This window comes from Helianthus annuus, chromosome 9, assembly GCF_002127325.2.
Source record: "Helianthus annuus cultivar XRQ/B chromosome 9, HanXRQr2.0-SUNRISE, whole genome shotgun sequence".
Lineage (NCBI taxonomy): Eukaryota > Viridiplantae > Streptophyta > Magnoliopsida > Asterales > Asteraceae > Helianthus > Helianthus annuus.
In genome coordinates, this window is record NC_035441.2 from 59,628,969 (window position 1) to 59,639,726 (window position 10,758).

A 10,758-nucleotide genomic window follows, 5' to 3' on the forward strand; every position below is an offset into this window, starting at 1 on the left:
GGAAATTACCCGACCAAAAGCATGGGTGATGGTCATTTGTTTGAACCACGAAGCAAACAAACGACACACAAAGGCTGAATCAAAGTAAATAGGTCCCCATAATGTATCGCGAAGACATGCTCGCCTATAAGTGGACACTCACCCCAAGAGTTCCCAGGTAAGAGTGACTGGTCCGATAGTGCGGATTTGTAGGAACACTCTAGCCTTAGACAGAAAGCTCAGGGTACAGGCACCCACTCTTCCAGTTTGCACGTGTTCACATTATTTAGACCCAAACTTTGACGGAATTTTGAAAACTTAAAGGGTTCGAAACCTTATAACTAAGGGTTCAAAACCTAGTAATCAATCATCCTAGATCAGATGATTAGTTTTCAAAGTAGATCAAATTTATGTTCTCGTTGTGGTTGTCACTTAAGGATAAGTGACGGTATTGTTTTATGACTAAACGCAAGTAAACTCGCGTTAGCGTCCTAGGAAGGTTATAGTCTAGGTCAAAGCATTACTAATAACCTAATTCCCTATAACCATTGGCTCTGATACCAACTTTTCTGTCACACCCCGACCACGTAAAACAACAAAACGTGGCGGAAACGTCGGGGAGTGTTGTTGTCACACCCCCAAATTACCACCTAGGGTATGTCCCTATTGGAGGTGCAACGATCCAACAAAGAGCCACCAATCATATCAAACACAAGTTTAATGTATTAAAATACCCAATTGAAAGGAAATGTATCGTTTGAAAAGTTAAACCAAAACCAAGGTACTGAGCGGAAGCATAAAAGTATAAATGTGTAAATGTATCGAGACCAAATCAAATAACTGTTTATTATGACCATAACCACTCCAGCAGCATCAGACAGCAAGCTCCCAAGTTCCTTCAATAATTACCTACAAGCATGTAAACAAGTGTGTCAGACTACGCTGGTGAGTTCAAGGTTTTGTTAACAGGTTATGTTACCATATGTATGTTAATGCGATTTAATGTTACGTTACGATGTTGCTCATGTTAGATACCCTAGGGAATGTGCCCATGTGTATCCGGGGAGTGGGTACCCCTTAACGACCGTTTGCTATGTTGCCTTCGTTAGATACCCTAGGGAGAGTGCCCATATGTATCCGAGGAGTGTGCCTCTAACAACCATAGCCATACCCAGATAATTAGTTCACGCCCGTCCTTACGGCCCGGTGTGAGGTTTCCCACCTAATAGCGCTATCAACTAATTACCCCCATTGCCCTCCAGGCAATAACCAAAACCGATTAAGTTATTTACCCAATGTTTCCCTTCCAAATGTTTACCAGTTGTCCCAAACCACCGGGACGCATGCTTGAGAAGATGCAATGAACTCACCTTTGATTGCTCGGTAAGATTTGTCACTTGTTATACAGTTGATCAATCAAACCCTATCGTGTTTACCAGAGACAGTCAGTTTCATGTATTCACAATTCACGTATCTAGTCACACGTATTGCTCAAACAATAACCAACTAAACACATAACATCAGGTACGTCATACCAAGCATCCGGGTCATTATACATTTACGATACAAATTCATGTCACTTAAACTATTGCGTGCATTCGATCATGAACATCACTCAACACATAGTACATATTCACATCTTGCTCACATAACCTAGTTCACCATACACATTATAACGATCTGTTAATTAATGTGAGCTTACATGACAATTCAACCCAAACATTGCTTGCCCAGCCCGCCATACTTAACCCAACAGTTAACACCCAACCCACATGTCATGTCTAGCCAATCACCCTACCCGGCCCCACACATCATGTCCAATTCCAACCGTGTCCCATAAACCCATGAATCCTTAACCATCGTGCAGCGCAACTATGTCAACCCGAGGCCTACTCAACTGAAGTTAGACCGTCGGCCCAGGTTCAGTATATAAAATTATGATCTAATAATTGAGTGTCAGCTGGAAATCGAGTCTTATACAAGCCAATATTAAGAGATTGGAATTCTGATTCATATGCAAAACATTCTGATAAATTAGTTATCAACTAGATTTCATGAACTTTAATAATCATATAATTCGGATTAAGCGTATAACCATTAACATTGTAGGCGTTCTATCATCTCGGTTCGTAGATTAATCATCACAAAAGATTTCCTTCTACACGTTTAATGTGGCACCATTATTAATTTCCAATCATACAATGCATACATATTATCACAAGCAACCGTCCTCAATCATACACGCATGTAAGGATCGCATATTTCATAAATTACTGATACAACATTGGAGTTCCCACTTTCCTTGATTAGATCAAGTTTACAGCACATGAGCGCCATTTATATTGAAAGTTATCAGACTTTTTCAACCATAAAACTTCAATTTCATTGGACCTATAAGCTACTGTTATATCAAAGTTCATTATGAAGCACACATCAATCATTACTATTATCAAACAAATAACAATGGCTGACAACTTATTAATGCATTCAAGTTATTATTGGACCAATTTATGTAGTGGACTACAAGTTTATCCACATGATGCATTCATCTAACAGATCACACATATTCATTAAATATCATCGAACAACAGATCACACATATTCATTAAATATCATGCAAGACTTCATGACAACAATTTATCATCACTAAATACACATTATCATACCCACTAGTTATTAGATAACATTCATGCAATTAACCACAGGTGATAACATGATCAATCATCACAAAGATAAATCAATCAACAAGGATAATAACTGACCGAGAGGTGTAGGGTGGGAGAGGAGATGACCAGAATCAAGGGGGGTGGGTCTCCGACTTGAAGAATTGTCGTCGCTCAAAGAGGAGGGAGGAGGAAAGCTAGGGTTTGTTATCTATTGTGTGAGGTATAATTAAATGTGGTTATGCAAGGCACCAATCCTTTACGTGAAATATTAACATACAAGGAAGTTTGGGTCGGCTATGCTTGGGCTTAAAATACATGGGCAGGACTTTTATAAGAGGGGTGTGGCCTTAAGCCCAAGTGTGTACGTAATCGAGAAGGGATTGGGCCGAGGGTCCAAGTGAAGTGTGGTTCGAAGGTCTTGTGTATGAGAAGAAATATGCAACTAAGGGTTCTTAACAACACCAAATAATCACAAGCATGCACATACAATCAAACACGTTCCCCTAACACGTATATTCACGTTTAATATTACACATATATTATAAAGAATAACGCATAAACGTTCAATATAAATCACTAAACATATTGTGTTTATATAGATTTCATCCAAATACGACGAAAGACTCCAAAATACGAGTTGTCACATCATCCCCAACTTGAAAGAAATTTCGTCCCGAAATTTAACAAGCGCCAAGTGTGAGAGAAACGAAGTGCGAAATCAGGATTGTTGCGGGTTCTGCTCAGTTGTGACATCATCCCCAACTTGAAGGGGAATCTCGTCCCGAAATTTAGCAAACAGTCACTGAGGAAGCTAGTTAAGCTGTATTGTTCACTGGTTTTCCTGGGGTGTCACATCATTCCCCCGTTGGTTTGGAATTTCGTCCCGAAATTCCGTAGAACGATAGGAATGAGGTTGATAGAAAAGGTCCGATCTGTAAGAACATGATTGCAACCCTGAACTATGTGTGTGGCTTCTAGACTTTTACCGTTTGCTAGTTCTACTATGTGCTTGGTGTTCAAAAGTGTTGGGGTACGATTAAGAATTTGACTAACTTTTAAAGACACGAAACTAGTATCGGCACCCGAATGAAATAAAACAGTAACACAAAAGTCGTCAAGTAGAAACTCACCCTGACCGATCACGAAGACACGTCCCCTAGCGCCATTGTCGTCATTGTTACCCCCATTGTTGTTCCCATTTCCTTGGTTGTTGTTGTTCTGATTCTGATTCAGCTGGGGGCAGTCTCTTTTGAAATGGTCTTCCGCACCACACTGAAAGCATCCCCTGTTGCCTCGCTCTTGCTGCTGCTGCTGGTTCTGTTGTTGCTGATGTCTGGGCTGTGGGGCTCTACAATCTTTGTCTTCGTGGCCTGCTTTACCACACCTGTTACATGTTCGTCCACACTGCCCGAAGTGATGATAGCCGCACTTGTTACATCGCGGCTTCTTCCCTGCATACGAACCCTGACCTTGGCTACTTCCCTGGCCTTGATTGGCAGAAAACGTCTTGCTGATACTGCGGTTGCTACTGTTGTCTGGCCTTTTCTGAGTCTGACCCGCGCTAGATGCTTTGTCATAGTCATTCCACTTCCGCTTGTTATCATTAGCGGACGCAGTGGCAGTGGGTGCAGTAGTAGTGGCTGAAACACGCGGTGGTAACGAGTTACTCTCCACCTCTTGATCCACAATCTTGTGGGTCAAACAAACAATTTGTGTCAAGTCATTGAGATGGGCTGCGGTGACCAAACTCTTTACACGCGAAGGCAGCCCCTTGACGAATAGCTCAATCCTCCGAGACATAGGCCGGGACAAGTTCGGGCACATGTCGGCCAATTCATACGATCGCTTCACATACGCTTCGATTTCAGATCCAACCATCTTCAAGTCGTAGTACTCGTTTTCCAACTTCTGGATCTCATCCCGAGGACAATACTCTTCCCTGATCAGCTCTTTAAAATCATCCCAAGTTGTGGCATTTGCTGCCTCAATGCCCAGCAACTGCACTTGGGCATTCCACCACGTTAGGGAACCATCCGCCAAGGTACCCGCAGCATATTTCACCCTGTCCCCAGCGGGGCAGTTACAGATAGCAAACACGGACTCTGCTTTCTCGAACCATCTCAGAAGTCCCACAGCCCCTTCGGTCCCGGTGAAGGTCTGTGGCTTACAGTCCATAAACATTTTGAATGTACACGCAGGCTGGTTAGGTTGAGGTTGCACTTGCTGACCAGCTTGATAGGCTGCTAAAGCCTCAGCCACACGGGTGTTGATTAAGTCTGTCAACTCAGCCTGAGTCATGTTGATGTTGCCACGTCCATTTCCTCGTCCACTCATGGTTCTATAATAGGGGAAGGGAACAAATTTAGGAGTCGAGAACGAGAAAAGTGTTCAGGTTTATCACGTTAGGGACGATTAACTACCATGTTCCTACACCAACAGGGAAGAACCCCTCTTACACTCGTTAAGCCTCATTGGGATTTGCATGCACCACGCGTTATTATTATGTGTGCACCCATGATAATAAGGCGGTTTGCGTGCTTCTCTCAATGCTTCTTAACTTATGTTTGAAGTTTCTCCCACCCCAATCAACACAAAATATGCACTACCAACAAGATTAGGATTTACTAGATGCAAGCGTTATGTTACACTATCAATGTGTCATGATGTCTACCATGTCGTATCGTGCATGCTATAAATATAGTTACATTTACTAGGCATATAAAGCATAAGCTAACGAGGAACGAACCTTGCAGTCTGAAGCTGAGTGTCATGGTCATCGTTTGGATCAATTCGGTTATAGTCTGGTTTTATGAAAACATTTTTAAAACCGAGTTCTCTATAACCAGTGGCTCTGATACCAAACTGTCACACCCCCAAATTACCACCTAGGGTATGTCCCTTTTGGAGGTGCAACGATCCAACAAAGAGCCACCAATCATATCAAACACAAGTTTAATGTATTAAAATACCCAATTGAAAGGAAATGTATTGTTTGAAAAGTTAAACCAAAACCAAGGTACTGAGCGGAAGCATAAAAGTATAAATGTGTAAATGTATCGAGACCAAATCAAATAACTGTTTATTATGACCATAACCACTCCAGCAGCATCAGACAGCAAGCTCCCAAGTTCCTTCAATAATTACCTACAAGCATGTAAACAAGTGTGTCAGACTACGCTGGTGAGTTCAAGGTTTTGTTAACAGGTTATGTTACCATATGTATGTTAATGCGATTTAATGTTGCGTTACGATGTTGCTCATGTTAGATACCCTAGGGAATGTGCCCATGTGTATCCGGGGAGTGGGTACCCCTTAACGACCGTTTGCTATGTTGCCTTCGTTAGATACCCTAGGGAGAGTGCCCATATGTATCCGAGGAGTGTGCCTCTAACAACCATAGCCATACCCAGATAATTAGTTCACGCCCGTCCTTACGGCCCGGTGTGAGGTTTCCCACCTAATAGCGCTATCAACTAATTACCCCCATTGCCCTCCAGGCAATAACCAAAACCGATTAAGTTATTTACCCAATGTTTCCCTTCCAAATGTTTACCAGTTGTCCCAAACCACCGGGACGCATGCTTGAGAAGATGCAATGAACTCACCTTTGATTGCTCGGTAAGATTTGTCACTTGTTATACAGTTGATCAATCAAACCCTATCGTGTTTACCAGAGACAGTCAGTTTCATGTATTCACAATTCACGTATCTAGTCACACGTATTGCTCAAACAATAACCAACTAAACACATAACATCAGGTACGTCATACCAAGCATCCGGGTCATTATACATTTACGATACAAATTCATGTCACTTAAACTATTGCGTGCATTCGATCATGAACATCACTCAACACATAGTACATATTCACATCTTGCTCACATAACCTAGTTCACCATACACATTATAACGATCTGTTAATTAATGTGAGCTTACATGACAATTCAACCCAAACATTGCTTGCCCAGCCCGCCATACTTAACCCAACAGTTAACACCCAACCCACATGTCATGTCTAGCCAATCACCCTACCCGGCCCCACACATCATGTCCAATTCCAACCGTGTCCCATAAACCCATGAATCCTTAACCATCGTGCAGCGCAACTATGTCAACCCGAGGCCTACTCAACTGAAGTTAGACCGTCGGCCCAGGTTCAGTATATAAAATTATGATCTAATAATTGAGTGTCAGCTGGAAATCGAGTCTTATACAAGCCAATATTAAGAGATTGGAATTCTGATTCATATGTAAAACATTCTGATAAATTAGTTATCGACTAGATTTCATGAACTTTAATAATCATATCATTCGGATTAAGCGTATAACCATTAACATTGTAGGCGTTCTATCATCTCGGTTCGTAGATTAATCATCACAAAAGATTTCCTTCTACACGTTTAATGTGGCACCATTATTAATTTCCAATCATACAATGCATACATATTATCACAAGCAACCGTCCTCAATCATACACGCATGTAAGGATCGCATATTTCATAAATTACTGATACAACATTGGAGTTCCCACTTTCCTTGATTAGATCAAGTTTACAGCACATGAGCGCCATTTATATTGAAAGTTATCAGACTTTTTCAACCATAAAACTTCAATTTCATTGGACCTATAAGCTACTGTTATATCAAAGTTCATTATGAAGCACACATCAATCATTACTATTATCAAACAAATAACAATGGATGACAACTTATTAATGCATTCAAGTTATTATTGGACCAATTTATGTAGTGGACTACAAGTTTATCCACATGATGCATTCATCTAACAGATCACACATATTCATTAAATATCATCGAACAACAGATCACACATATTCATTAAATATCATGCAAGACTTCATGACAACAATTTATCATCACTAAATACACATTATCATACCCACTAGTTATTAGATAACATTCATGCAATTAACCACAGGTGATAACATGATCAATCATCACAAAGATAAATCAATCAACAAGGATAATAACTGACCGAGAGGTGTAGGGTGGGAGAGGAGATGACCAGAATCAAGGGGGTGGGTCTCCGACTTGAAGAATTGTCGTCGCTCAAAGAGGAGGGAGGAGGAAAGCTAGGGTTTGTTATCTATTGTGTGAGGTATAATTAAATGTGGTTATGCAAGGCACCAATCCTTTACGTGAAATATTAACATACAAGGAAGTTTGGGTCGGCTATGCTTGGGCTTAAAATACATGGTCAGGACTTTTATAAGAGGGGTGTGGCCTTAAGCCCAAGTGTGTACGTAATCGAGAAGGGATTGGGCCGAGGGTCCAAGTGAAGTGTGGTTCGAAGGTCTTGTGTATGAGAAGAAATATGCAACTAAGGGTTCTTAACAACACCAAATAATCACAAGCATGCACATACAATCAAACACGTTCCCCTAACACGTATATTCACGTTTAATATTACACATATATTATAAAGAATAACGCATAAACGTTCAATATAAATCACTAAACATATTGTGTTTATATAGATTTCATCCAAATACGACGAAAGACTCCAAAATACGAGTTGTCACAGTTGTAACATAATCATTGTTTCACAACCATGGATTAAACAAATTTCGTTTTATTGAATTAAATGAGTTACAATGTCTTAACAACAAAGAAAATATAACATAGTTAACTAGTCTTGCATCTTTTAATGTCACTAAGGCACTCGTCCAATCCTATGTGAGCATGCATCAATATCATCATTAAATATCATCAACTATTGTACCTGAAACACATGTGAAAATACATCAGCATAAAAATGCCGGCGAGTACATAGGTTTTATTGATTTAGGATTCATGACTTATAAGTTTGGAAAAAAAGTAGTTTAACAAAAGTTAGTCATGATCCTTGTAAAATGTTTTGTTTTATAAATCGTTGGAAAATCGATAATAGATATGTATAGTTAAAAAGAATGATGTAAGGTTAAATGAATGACCAAGTAAAAATGAGTTTGTATAAAACAAACTGTCTTGTAAAACAATGTCTTGTGAAAAATATGTTATTTGTGTAAAAATGTATAAATCCAAATGAATGATTCAAATAACGCTACGCCATGTAATATAATACAAGCACTTATATATAGGAAGTACCAGCGGCGTATCCACCATGCTTATATCACATTACACACGTCTCATTACTCAAATCACTTACCCACGTAAACCACCAATGTAAATTGCCCATGTCTAAACCGTTGTCAAATGTCAATCAAATAATGTGTAACAAAATGTCATGTATGGCAAGTGAAATATGTAATCACCAAACCATAGGTAGGAATGCTCAAACAATGTACTAAGTATGCGACGGATGGTCATACATAGCATGATACAAAGCATAAAATGCCTTGTAAAACGATGTACTAAATATGCACACAATGGGCATACATAGCATGTGATGTAAAATGTACTAAGTATGATGAACATACATAGCATGAAATGTCATGTAAAACGATGTACTAAGTATGCTAAGTAAACATACATAGTAAAAACACAATGAAATCATGTATTAATAGTGTACTAATGAACGTAGCAAGTATATGATATAAAAGCATGAAATCATGAGAGTAACAAGTAGGCACATGTGTTTCACCCCAAAATGTTTGTAAAACAGTAAAAAAGGGGTCTATGTACTCACTTAAGGTTGCTTAGAAGTCCTAGGATAACCACCAAGCAAAGCTAGAAGATCACGGAATCAAACGGCACCTAATATAGGTAACTACATTAATAACCGGACCTAAATCGGGGGATCGGATAGTACGAGGTTTCGTAAACCAAATGAGTATTGGAACTCATATGTTATGGTCTAACAAAGCCTACATACTAAAACGAAACCTATCCTAAGTGCTTACGACCCATTATGACCCGTTTAGGTAGCTTACGCTACTTTAACGCGTCGTTCGCGTAAAACGCAATCGGAAAGCCTAACTAGTCCTATGACAAGTATTATATGCCTTAACATGTCTAATATTGTTGCTAAATCAGTTTAGATGTCAGAAATTAAGTTACATATGCTTAAAATGAATTTATGCGTAAAAAGGGCATTTTGGTAATTTACCTAAGGCATATAAACTACCTATCACACAACTACTTAAACGATGTGACCATAAGGTATAACCTCGGAAGGTTATTCCCTATACAACTATGGTCACCTAAAGTGTTTGGTCGGATCCTAATGATCGACCAAATGGGTCGGGTTCGAAAGTATAAGGGATTGATTAGATCGCTTACCTTTACGACCCTAAACAAGCACAATTCTAAGAGGGACGAGCTAAACATGCTAGAACATGTTTAGTATATAGTTAGAAAACAGGTTTGGTATTGACACAAACGGTTTTAATACCCTTGAGTAGTTTGGTTACAAAATACGCGAGGAAACGCATTTTGGCCGAAACTACGACTCGTCACTAAGTCTAGATAACGTGGTAATCAGTAGGTATAGTCACTAGGGACTATAACCATCGTGATTACGCTCACGTTATGAAGTTCAAACGAACTTCGCGTTGACCATAAACTGGTCAATGCAGAAAGTCAAACGCAGTTTGACTTAACGTTAAATCGAACGAAAAATGCGAAAGAATACTTACAGAAGGTCCCCGCAAGGTTTGAACCCGATTCACTCTCAGGTAGGAAGTATATAAACTTCCACTTAGAGAGCTTTGAATCAGATTTCAAATGTGAGGGAAAATGAACTAGACATGGGGGGTATTTATAGGAAACATGGAACCGTTAAGATCGTTTCTTGTTCCCCAAGCGTTAAATCTCGGCCGTACAACACATACCCACTGAATTACAAACCCATGGGAGCCCCTAGGATTGTTAAAAACCATATGCAAGTGGTTTTGAAGTGCTAAACAGCTGCAAACAGCTGTTTGCAACATTTTTGCATATCTTCAGGATCCACACAAACTCAGGCGGGCCGCCTGAGCTTGTCTGATCAGCACAACTTTTCAAAAATGACAGTTTTAGCCCCTGCATTCTTTTAAGTCCATTTTTGACACGTTTAAGGCCTGTTAACCTCATTTCAAGCCTCTAAAATGAATTTAAAGTATAGGGAACTCAAAACATGCTCAAAAATATCTCGGATGTCGGTTCGTTTGG